Genomic DNA, 13,072 nt, shown 5'->3' on the forward strand with positions numbered 1-13,072 from the left:
GAATGCTTGAGTTATACCACCTGAAAAAAATGCAATAAATATTTAAACAATATTACATTTTGGATAAAACTTTAACATTTTAATTTTAAAACACTAAATAAATGTATTACATTTTACAAGGCACTTAGCACCAACTTCATAAAAGACAATACACTTTTTTCTCTAACCAGTTCCAGTAAATACCCCCAAGGATTGACTGTATTATGATGGAAACTAGAAGTAATTTTCATCGAAATTTGATCAAACATGGTTTTTTTAAAATGAGCAATTTCTAACCTAATAACAAAGATTAAAGACTTAATACTCATAAATATTTTTAGCCCTAGAGAGCATGCTTCACAGTCTTTGCAAGTTACATTCTTGGAAAATTTTGGGAGGACAAAATTCCCTTTTCCCCATATAGTCTTACACTTCCCACCAAGCGCTTTCAGATTCTTATTTAACCTTTCTCATTGCCACTGGGCACATCAAATATGAATGAAATAACTCAGATTTAAATCAATAAAGCTCAAGAAATCAGAGCAGAGCCATTTTGCAGAAGTGATGGTTCTTTTCTGAGGGACATAGTTCTTCCTTGCTTTGTCTTCTCATAGAGAAAGCAAAAGTGAATTGTGAGAATTATACAAAGATGACTGATACTTCCAGGGGAAGTGGTGAATTCTCTATTTCTGAAGGTATCGTGGCAAGAACTGGATACAGGTGACTCTGAAAGTCCAGTGAAACCCACAGAGTTCTACCTGGGAAAATCACTGTAGTGTATTCCTTCCCCACCTCTCCTGCATTTCTTTATAGCAAGGTGGATAGCATACCACATGCTCACACTTCGTGGACTTTGTCTGCAGGTATGGACTGAGTGATAGGTACTGAGCTTTTAAGGAACATGCAGAAGGAACAGAATGCTTTAAATTTGCTTTCAAGAACCAGTGGACAACAAATATAAAAATAGCAAGCAGTTGGCAGGCAGGAAGAAAGGCTGATAGAAAAGTCAGACAAGATCTGGTGTCTATAAGGAGACAGGGATATCATATTGGGGCCTGGAGATTTCTGCTGCAAGTCATCAAGCAGTAGATAGTAATCCTCAGGTATCTGATGGAGCCAGGATTTTCTGACTGCCGTTAACACTTGAGTCCTCGGTGCTATTGTGAAATTACACTCCTGGATAGTTAGGCAACAAGTGTACCTTTAACCTTACTTATTCCTACATATTTCTCCTTTAATATTTACTTAAAAAGATTTATAAATTCCCTAGCCCCTAACACAGAAAGGAAATGACTATAGAAATATACAATGTCAACTTTCTAAGAGTCTTAAGTTGCTGTAAAACCTTTTTGGAGAAAGATGAAGTATAAATGAATAAAACTTCTAGTTGTTGTGCACCTCTAAATATTAATAATCCTGTGGATTACTTTTGGAAAGTCATATAAAAATTATGTTTTCTCTTTAAAATTATCCTCTCTAGAAACCAGGGTCATGCATACAAACAATCATAATAAATGCTATTATAATCGTGTCAAGAAAGATGCTGAACTCAAAATCTGAGTTAAAATATATTGCAATTTTGTGAAGGCCATTCAAGACAATTATGGTTTGCTATCTCCAAAGTAATTTAAAGTTGAATAACAACTATATATATATATACTTTATGTTTTCCAGATTCCTTGTCTTATCTATTAACATGTTTATTACTTATAGCAATTGACTACCTGTTCTCTCTTCCAGCTTGGCTGCTTACCGGGCATTTTCTGAGTTTTCATTGGTCAGCCTGTGGCAAGAGGTTTCTGTGTCTGCTTTCTAGCTAAGAGATGAATCAGAGGCAAGATTATAACATTTTGTCTGCCTATTATCATTTTGGTCAGAGAGAAGAGTTGGTTGTAGCTTTTGCCCAAGATGCTACTAACAAACTGCAGGGTTTCTTCTGATTATCCCATCTAAAGGTGTCTGACTGGAGTCTGAGGACCTGTCTAGTGCAGGGAACACTGCACTGAGCTTGAAGACAGGGTTCTTTCCAGTCTCCTTTGTCAGTAGTGACAACAGGAGGGGGCTTCGTAAATTGCAAAGCATTGCGCAACGTAGTTCCCACCTGTGCACAGAACCAGGCCCAATGATAAATGAACAAAGACTTATTACTGGAACTGTTTATTTTCACGGTTTACAACGGCCTCATAATGGCCACATCTGGAAAGCCTTTTCTGCATTCTCTTCCCAGCTGACTCTGGTAAGGGCTATCTAAAATTCTCCTCCTTTGGCTTTTGTAACACCCTCAGTCACTGTTGTTGTCCTACCCCTGACTCTTTATAATCTCCCTTACTGGCTTCTTTTTTTTTTTTTTTTACCACCACATTAATTACAGGCCTTACCTAAGGTTTTATATTGACGCTTTTCTTTTTGTCCTATATCCAATCTCATGGCTTTGACGATCTATGATTCAAACCTGTAACTTCACTCCTCAGATTCTTCTCTCCTTGGATTTTCAAAAACTACCTCAAATGCATTATATTCAAACCTGAATTTGTAACCTTTCATTTCCATAAAAACCTTCTGGCATTAGAAACCTCCGTCATCTTGGGATCTTATCCTTTAGTGTTTTGTGTCCAATCGATTGCCAAGTCCTACAGCTTCTCCTCTCAGGTTCCTCTTGAATCCATTTCATCTACAAACCATGGCCTGTGGGCTAAATCTGGCTTACTGTTTTTGTAAATAAAGTTTTACTGAAACACAGTTATGCCCATTTGTTTATGTATTGTCTATGGCTGCTTTCATGCTACAACAGTAGAGCTGAGTAGTTGCAACTGTAAGGCCAGCAAAATTGTTACTGTCTGGCTCTTTATAAGAAGTTTGCTGACCCCTGTACTAGACTATGCACCATTTTAAATTAAAAATGAATAAGTAAGTCATTAATTGTGCTGGTTTGGATATATTATGCCCCCCACAAAAGTCATAATCTTTTAACCCAATCTTGTTGGGTGGAAACTTTTGATTGTTTCCATGGAGATGTGACTCACCCAACTGTGGGTGATAACTTTGATTAAATTATTTCCATGGAGTTGTGGACCCTGCCCACTAAGTGTGGGTCTTGACTGTTTCACTGGATTACTTAAGAGTACTCAAGAGCCGACACAGACACTTGCTACCTCTTGGAGATGCTTGGAGATACAGACACAAAGATGTTTGGAGATGCTAGCCCAGAGTTTGCCCTGGAGAAGCTAAGAGAGGACTCCCAGATGCTTAGAGAGAAATGCCCTGGGGGAACAAGCAAAGATGCACAGAGGTCGAGAGAAAGAAGCTGAGAGACGCATTTTGGAGAAAGCCACTTTAAACGCAACCCAGGAGCAAAGGACTAGCAGATGCTGGCCACGTGCCTTCCCAGCTGACAGAGGCATTCCGGATGCCACTGGCCTTCACTCTAATCATACTGGTCAAACTTCTTACTCCTCAATAATGCTAAGGTTAACTCTGTTTCCACCTCGGGGCTTGACAATTTCTGTGTTGCTTCCTGGGAATGCTCTTCCCCGAGATCTATGCATGGCTGGCTATTTCACGTGATTCAGGTTTGTTTAAATGTCACTGCTCCCACCTGAAATCTACCCTCTCTCTACTCTAACCCTTTCTACTTCCCTACGCGGCTTTATTTTTCTCCACCATCTTTAGTATAGCCTGATTATATTATTTGTTTACTTGTTTACAGTCTGTCTCCCATTCAAAAGAATATGAATGTCATGAGGGCCATGATTTCATCTATCTTGTTCACTGTATCCCTCATGCCTAGAGTACTGCTTGGCACACTGCACATTACCAACAATTATTTATTGAATGAAGAAATAACTTGAGAGGTCCTGTCCTGATCAAGATGGTAGAGTGAGATGCTTCAGGGCCATCCCCCCACAGAAGTTTTGAATAACCAGCAAGAACTAGCAGAAAATAGTTAAAGGACTTCAGTAACAGGGCAAGAGCCCAGTCATGAATAAGCCTTCTTAAGAGTGATAAGATCTTGTAGCGCCCTGGCTGACCCCTCCCCTCTCCCTCACTGGCTGGGAGCGGATTCCAGTTCCCAGCTCTAGAGGGAGAAAAGTGGCCCTCAGGCACATGTTGGGAGCATGTATATCTGGCCCAATCTGTCTGGTGGTGGCCTGAGGGACTTGTTGTCCCAGAACTTACCCTCTATGTAGAAGGCAGCTCAGAAAGTGTAGGGCCCTGGACCCTGAGGTAAGTATTTCCTATAGAAGACGGAACATTTGTAGCTGTGTTTATGGGGGAATTCCTAGGGCCACACACATATGGCTCCAGACTAGATGCATATGCAGAAAGGATCAGGAAGATCCCTACACTTTGGCCTGGGGCTATTCTCATACAACCTGTTGTAAGAATAAGCATCTAAAGAGAGCACTAGCCCATGTCAATCTGCAAACACTGGGAAAAATGTTTTCTTTTTTCCTTTTTTTTTTTTTTTTTTTTAATTAGCTCCTGGCATTCAAGGAAAACTGGGTCATAAAACCAGCTAGATATAAACTTAAGGAACAGATACCACAGAGTCTAGATTTCAGCAATAACACCAAAATGTCCAGGTTTCAACAACATATTACAAACATACAAAGGAACAGGAAGTGATGGTCCATGCAAAGGAAATGATTAAAGCATTAGAGACTATCAATGAGGAGGACTAGGCCTGGACATACCAAAGACTTTTAAAAAATGGTCCTAAATATGCTCAAAGAGGAAAACATGGGCAAAGAACTAAAGGAAATCAGGAAAATGGTAGATGAACACAAAGAGAACAAAAATGGAGGGATGGAAATTATGAAAAGGAACCAGAGCTGAAGTCCATGGTAGCAGAAATTAAAAAATCCCTAGAGGAGTTCAACAGCAGATTGGGGGTGGCAGAAGAATCAGTGACCTTAAAGAAAAGACAAATGAAACCATCCAGTTTGAGGAACAGAAAGAAGACAGAATGAAGAAAAGTGAAAAGAGCCTAAGAAACTTGTGGGACACTGCAGTGGTTTGGAACTATGTACCCCAGAAAAACATGTTCTTACACTCCATCCATTCCTGTGGGTGTGAACCCTTATAAATAGGACCTTTTGATGAGGTTACATCAGATAAGGTGTGGCCTGGGATGGGTCTTAATCCTATTACTGAATGCCTTATAGGGAAGGTCACAGAGAAAAAAGCCACAGAGGGAGCAGCCAGAAGGTGAAAGTCAACAGAACCTGGACAAGAAAGGAGAGGCCAGGAGGGGCCACTATATGCATTCCATGTAACAGAAGAGCCAAGGTCTAAGGATCATTCATAGCCAGCCTCAGAATGCCAGTCTTTAGGAGGAAAGCATTGTCTTGGACTTCTCCTAGCCTCAAAACTATAAGCCAATGAATTCCCATTGTTTAAGCCAACCAATTACATGGTATTTGCTTTCACAATGAGGAAGCTAAAACAGATACTACCAAGTGTACCAATATATGCCTTATGGGAGTCCCCAGGAGGAGAAGAGAGAGAGAAAGAGCAGAGAGAATATTTAGGGAAATAATGGCCAAAAACTTCTCAACTTTAGTGAAAGACATGAATATGCATAACCAAGAAGCTCAATGAACCTCAAACAGAATGAACTCAGATAGACCCATGCTGTGGCATACTATAATCAGACTGTTGAATGCCAAAGATAGAGAATTCTGAAAACTGCAAGAGAGAAGCAACATATCATGTATAAAGGAACCTCAATAAAGTAAAGTGCCAATTTCTCACAGGAAATCATGGAGGCAAGAAGGCAGTGGGATAACCTATTTAAAGTGCTGAAAGCAAAAAATTGCCATCCAAGAATTTGCTCCCTCCAACAAAATTGTCTTTTTTTTTTTTATTAAATTCAGTTTTATTGAAATACATTCACACACCATACAATCATCCATGATATATAATCCACTGTCCACAGTATGATAACATAGTTATGTGTTCATCACCACAATCTGCCTCTGAACATTTTCCTTACATCAGAAAGAACCAGAACAAGAATAAAAAATAAAAGTGAAAAAAAAACACCCAAATCATCCCCCCATCCCACCCCATTTGTACTTTAGTTTTTTTTTATATCTTTTTTTTAATCTTCATTTTATTGAGATATATTCACATACCACGCAGTCATACAAAACAAATCGTACTTTCGATTGTTTACAGTACCATTACATAGTTGTACATTCATCACCTAAATCAATCCCTGACACCTTCATTAGCACACACACAAAAATAACAAGAATAATAATTAGAGTGAAAAAGAGCAACTGAAGTAAAAAAGAACACTGGGCACCTTTGTCTGTTTGTTTCCTTCCCCTATTTTTCTACTCATCCATCCATAAACTAGACAAAGTGGAGCGTGGTCCTTATGGCTTTCCCAATCCCATTGTCACCCCTCATAAGCTACATTTTTATACAACTGTCTTCGAGATTCATGGGTTCTGGGTTGTAGTTTGATAGTTTCAGGTATCCACCACTAGCTACCCCAATTCTTTAGAACCTAAAAAGGGTCGTCTAAAGTGTGCGTAAGAGTGCCCACCAGAGTGACCTCTCGGCTCCTTTTGGAATCTCTCTGCCACTGAAGCTTATTTCATTTCCTTTCACATCCCCCTTTTGGTCAAGAAGATGTTCTCCGTCCCACGATGCCAGGTCTACATTCCTCCCTGGGAGTCATATTCCACGTTGCCAGGGAGATTCACTCCCCTGGGTGTCTGATCCCACGTAGGGGGGAGGGCAGTGATTTCACCTTTCAAGTTGGCTTAGACAGAGAGAGAGGGCCACATCTGAGCAACAAAGAGGCATTCGGGAGGAGGCTCTTAGGCACAACCATAGGGAGGCCCAGCCTCTCCTTTGCAGCAACCGTCTTCCCAAGGGTAAAACCTATGGTAGAGGGCTCAACCCATCAAACCACCAGTCCCCTATGTCTGTGGTCATGTTAGCAACCATGGAGGTGGGGTAGGCGAATACCCCTGCATTCTCCACAGGCTCCTCAAGGGGGCACTACATCTTTTTTTTTTCCTTGTTTTTCTTTTTTTTTTTTTTTAACTTTCCCTTCTTTTTTAAATCAACTGTATGGAAAAAAAGCTAAAAAGAAAACAAACATACAATAAAAGAACATTTCAAAGAGACCATAACAAGGGAGTAAGAAAAAGACAACTAACCTAAGATAACTGCTTAACTTCCAACATGTTCCTAATTTACCCCAAGAAAGTTACATAATATAGCAACATTTCTGTGAACTTGTTCCTACTATATCCATCAGAAATTAACAGACCATAGTCATTCCTGGGCATCCCCAGAACGTTAAATAGCTTATCTGTTCTTCTTGGATTATTGTTCCCCCTTCCTTAATTGCTCTCTACTGCTAGTTCCCCTACATTCTACATTATAAACCATTTGTTCTACATTTTTCAAAGTTCACATTAGTGGTAGCATATAATATTTCTCTTTTTCTGCCTGGCTTATTTCGCTCAGCATTATGTCTTCAAGGTTCATCCATGTTGTCATATGTTTCACCAGATCGTTCCTTCTTACTGCCGCGTAGTATTCCATCGTGTGTATATACCACATTTTATTTATCCACTCATCTGTTGAAGGACATTTGGGTTGTTTCCATCTCTTGGCAATTGTGAATAATGCTGCTATGAACATTGGCGTGCAGATATCTGTTCGTGTCACTGCTTTCCGATCTGGGTATATACCGAGAAGTGCAATTGCTGGATCGAATGGTAACTCTATATCTAGTTTTCTAAGGAACTGCCAGACTGACTTCCAGAGTGGCTGAACCATTATACAGTCCCACCAACAATGAATAAGAGTTCCAATTTCTCCACATCCCCTCCAGCATTTGTAGTTTCCTGTTTGTTTAATGGCAGCCATTCTAACCGGTGTTAGGTGGTATCTCATTGTGGTCTTAATTTGCATCTCTCTAATAGCTAGTGAAGCTGAACATTTTTTCATGTGTTTCTTGGCCATTTGTATTTCCTCTTCAGAGAACTGTCTTTTCATATCTTTTGCCCATTTTATAATTGGGCTGTCTGTACTATCGTCATTGAGATGTAGGATTTCTTTGTATATGCAAGATACCAGTCTTTTGTCGGATACATGGTTTCCAAAAATTTTTTCCCATTGAGTTGGCTGCCTCTTTACCTTTTTGAGAAATTCCTTTGAGGTGCAGAACTTCTAAGCTTGAGGAGTTCCCATTTATCTATTTTCTCTTTTGTTGCTTGTGCTTTGGGTATAAAGTCCAGGAAGTGGCCGCCTAGTACAAGGTCTTGAAGATGTTTTCCTACATTATCTTCTAGGAGTTTTATGGTACTTTCTTTTATATTGAGATCTTTGGTCCATTTTGAGTTAATTTTTGTGTAGGGGGTGAGGTAGGGGTCCTCTTTCATTCTTTTGGATATGGATATCCAACTCTCCCAGCCCCATTTGTTGAAAAGACCATTATGACTCAGTTCAGTGACTTTGGGGGCCTTATCAAAGATCAGTCGGCCATAGATCTGAGGGTCTATCTCTGAATTCTCAATTCAATTCCATTGATCTATATGTCTATCTTTGTGCCAGTACCATGCTGTTTTGGCAACTGTGGCTTTATAATAAGCTTCAAAGTCAGAGAGTGTAAGTCCTCTCCCTTCGTTTTTCTTTTTTAGAGTGTCTTTAGCAATTCGAGGCATCTTCCCTTTCCAAATAAATTTGATAACTAGCTTTTCCAAGTCTGCAAAGTAGGTTGTTGGAATTTTGATTGGGATTGCATTGAATCTGTAGATGAGTTTGGGTAGAATTGACATCTTAATGACATTTAGCCTTCCTATCCATGAACATGGAATATTTTCCCATCTTTTAAGGTCCCCTTCTATTTCTTTTAGTAGAGTTATGTAGTTTTCTTTGTATAGGTCTTTTACATCTTTGGTTAAGTTTATTCCTAGGTACTTGAGTTTTTTAGTTGCTATTGAAAACGGTATCTTTTTCTTGAGTGTCTCTTCAGTTTGTTCATTTCTAGCATATAGAAATATTACTGACTTATGTGCATTAATCTTGTATCCCGCTACTTTGCTAAATTTGTTGATTAGCTCTAGTAGCTGTATCGTCGATTTCTCAGGGTTTTCTAGATATAAGATCATATCATCTGCAAACAATGACAGTTTTACTTCTTCTTTCCCAATTTGGATGCCTTTTATTTCTTTGTCTTGCCGGACTGCCCTGGCTAGCACTTCCAGCACAATGTTGAATAACAGTGGTGACAGCGGGCATCCTTGTGTTGTTCCTGATCTTAGAGGGAAGGCTTTCAGTCTCTCACCATTGAGTACTATGCTGGCTGTGGGTTTTTCATATATGCTCTTTATCATGTTGAGGAAGTTTCCTTCAATTCCTACCTTTTGAAGTGTTTTTATCAAAAAGGGATGTTGGATTTTGTCAAATGCTTTTTCAGCATCTATTGAGATGATCAATTGATTTTTCCCTTTTGACTTGTTAATGTGTTGTAATACATTGATTGATTTTCTTATGTTGAACCATCCTTGCATGCCTGGAATGAACCCCACTTGGTCATGGTGTATGATTTTTTTAATGTGTCTTTGGATTCGATTTGCAAGTATTTTGTTGAGGATTTTTGCATTTATATTCATTAGGGAGATTGGCCGGTAGTTTTCCTTTTTTGTAGCATCTTTGCCTGGTTTTGGTATTAGATTGATGTGAGCTTCATAAAATGAGTTAGGTAGTGTTCCATTTTTTTCAATGTTTTGAAAGAGTTTGAGTAAGATTGGTGTCAGTTCTTTCTGGAAAGTTTGGTAGAATTCCCCTGTGAAGCCATCTGGCCCTGGGCATTTATTTGTGGGAAGACTTTTGATGACTGATTGGATCTCTTTGCTTGTAATGGGTTGGTTGAGGTCTTCTATTTCTTCTCTGGTCAGTCTAGGTTGTTCATATGTTTCCAGGAAATTGTCCATTTCCTCTACATTATCTAGTTTGTTACCATACAGTTGTTCATAATATCCTCTTATAATTTTTTTAATTTCTTCAGGATCTGCAGTTATGTCACCTTTTTCATTCATTATTTTGTTTATATGGGTCTTCCCTCTTTTTGATTTTGTCAGTCTAGCTAGGGGCTTGTCAATCTTGTTGATCTTCTCAAAGAACCAACTTTTGGTGATATTTATCCTCTCTATTGTTTTTTTGTTCTCTATGTCATTTATTTCTGCTTTAATCCTTATTATTTCTTTTCTTCTACTTGGTTTAGGATTGGTTTGCTGTTCATTTTCTAGCTTCTTCAGTTGATCCATTAGTTCTTTGATTTTGGCTCTTTCTTCCTTTTTAATATATGCGTTTAGTGCTATAAATTTCCCCCTTAGCACTGCTTTTGCTGCATCCCATAGGTTTTGGTATGTTGTGTTCTCATTTTCATTCATCTCTATATATTTAGCAATTTCTCTTGCTATTTCTTCTTTAACCCACTGATTGTTTAGGAGTGTGTTGTTTAACCTCCAGGTATTTGTGAATTTTCTAAGTCTCTGATGGTTATTGACTTCTAATTGTATTCCATTGTGGTCAGAGAATGTGCTTTGAATAATTTCAATCTTTTTAAATTTATTGAGGCTTGTTTTATGTCCCAGCATATGATCTATTCTGGAGAAAGTTCCGTGAGCGCTAGAAAAGTATGTGTATCCTGGTGATTTGGGATGTAATGTCCTGTATATGTCTGTTAAATCTAATTCATTTATCAGATTGTTTAGGTTTTCAATTTCCTTATTGGTCTTCTGTCTGGTTGATCTATCTATAGGAGAGAGTGATGTGTTGAAGTCTCCCACAATTATTGTGGAAACATCAATTGCTTCCTTTAGTTTTGCCAGTGTTTCTCTCATGTATTTTGTGGCACCTTGATTGGGTGCATAGACATTTACGATTGTTATTTCTTCTTGCTGAATTGCCCCTTTTATTAGTATGTAGTGGCCTTCTTTGTCTCTCAAAACATCCCTGCATTTGAAGTCTATTTTATCTGAGATTAATATTGCTACACCTGCTTTCTTTTGGCTGTAGCTGGCATGAAATATTTTTTTCCATCCTTTCACTTTCAGTTTCTTTGTGTCCCTGTGTCTAAGATGAGTCTCTTGTATGCAACATATTGATGGTTCATTTTTTTTGATCCATTCTGCGAATCTATATCTTTTAATTGGGGAGTTTAATCCATTTACATTCAACGTCATAACCGTGAAGGCATTTCATGAATCAGCCATCTTATCCTTTGGTTTATGTTTGTCATATTTTTCCCTCTCTGTATTAATATCCTTTATTGTACCCATACCGAATCTCTTTAGTACTGAACCTTTCTCCAAGTCTCTCTGTCCTGTCTTTGTTTCTCTGTCTGTAGGGCTCCCTTGAGTATCTCCAGTAGGGCAGGTCTCTTGTTAGCAAATTCTCTCAGCATTTGTTTGTCTGTGAAAAATTTAAGCTCTCCCTCAAATTTGAAGGAGAGCTTTGCTGGATAAAGTATTCTTGGCTGGAAATTTTTCTCACTCAGAATTTTAAATATATCGTGCCACTGCCTTCTCGCCTCCATGGTGGCTGCTGAGTAGTCACTACTTAGTCTTATGCTGTTTCCTTTGTATGTGGTGAATTGCTTTTCTCTCGCTGCTTTCAGAACTTGCTCCTTCTCTTCTGTGTTTGACAGTGTGATCAGTATATGTCTCGGAGTGGGTTTATTTGGATTTATTCTATTTGGAGTTCGTTGAGCATTTATGATTTGTGTATTTATGTTGTTTAGAAGATTTGGGAAGTTTTCCCCAACAATTTCTTTGAATACTCTTCCTAGACCTTTACCCTTTTCTTCCCCTCTGGGACACCAATGAGTCTTATATTCAGACGTTTCATAATATCTATCATATACCCGAGGTCCATTTCGATTTTTTCAATTTTTTTCCCCATTCTTTCTTTTATGCTTTTATTTTCCATTCTGTCATCTTCCAGGTCACTGATTCGTTGTTCAACTTCCTCTAGTCTTGTACTATGAATGTCCAGAATCTTTTTAATTTGGTCAACAATTTCTTTAATTTCCATAAGATCATCCATTTTTTTATTTAGTCTTGCAATGTCTTCTTTATGCTCTTCTAGGGTCTTCTTGATTTCCTTTGTATCCCGTACTATGGTCTCATTGTTCATCTTTAGTTCTTTGAGTAGCTGCTCTAGGTGCTGTGTCTCTTCTGATCTTTTGATTTGGGTGCTTGGGCTTGGGTTATCCGTATCGTCTGGTTTTTTCATATGCTTTATAATTTTCTGTTGTTTTTGGCCTCGTGGCATTTGCTGAACTTGATAGGGTTCTTTTAGGATTTGTAGACCTATTGAAGTCCTTATCTCTAATTTATCAGATCTACAGCTTCGTGGAGTACACTTTCTCTAACTAACCAGCAGGTGGCGTCCACGAGCCACCTGTTCTCCACAAGCCAGTTCTCCCCTGCTTAGCCTTTTTGGTGAGTTGGGGAGTGAGTCTTGTGGGGTCCAATTGGTGTACCAAGCTTGCGTGTGTAGTTGGTGTTGCCTGCCCTGTATATGGGGCGTGTTTCTGGGCAGTCAGGGAGGGGGGGTGGCCTTAACAATCAAATCTCCATGGTGATCCTAGAGTTTTAAAGCTGCTGCAATGGTCTAATCCTTCAGTTCAGTCCTGCCACAGTTTGTCTCCGCCACTGACCCACAAGTCCTTGGTATTGGCGCATGGCTCCTGAGACTTGCAAGTGGGCCCCTCTTCCAGGCTGTGTACCTTGGGTCCTCTGTTGAGGGATGACTGTGCTATGTCACAGGTGAGTGCCGTCCCCCCAGGGCAGTTCTTGGCTGCTGGGCTGTGTAGGGAGGCTCCCAGTCTGCTGAAATGATGGCTGAATGGGGCTTTGTTGATTCACACTGCTCCACCTTCCCAACTCTGGGACAATAAGGTGAGGTTGCAGGGAAGGCTAATGTCCACGCCCAGTTTTGTGGTGTGTGCCTGTTATCTGAAGCACTTCCGTCACACTGGGTTGTCTGGGGCAGCTCTGGGCTATGGGGCTGGCGATGGGCAGGAGTGTTTCCTGTCCACCAGGATGGTGGCTGT

At 39.5% G+C, this 13,072-nt stretch overlaps 1 protein-coding gene across 5 annotated transcripts in view; it reads right to left on the reverse strand.

Annotated features, from left to right (window-relative positions):
* RPAP2 (RNA polymerase II associated protein 2) overlaps positions 1-13,072 on the reverse strand; it is a 197,068-nt gene that overhangs the window by 40,326 nt on the left and 143,670 nt on the right. The window lies entirely within an intron of this gene.

This window comes from Choloepus didactylus, chromosome 2 (assembly GCF_015220235.1).
Source record: "Choloepus didactylus isolate mChoDid1 chromosome 2, mChoDid1.pri, whole genome shotgun sequence".
In the NCBI taxonomy this organism is placed as follows: Eukaryota; Metazoa; Chordata; class Mammalia; order Pilosa; family Megalonychidae; genus Choloepus; species Choloepus didactylus.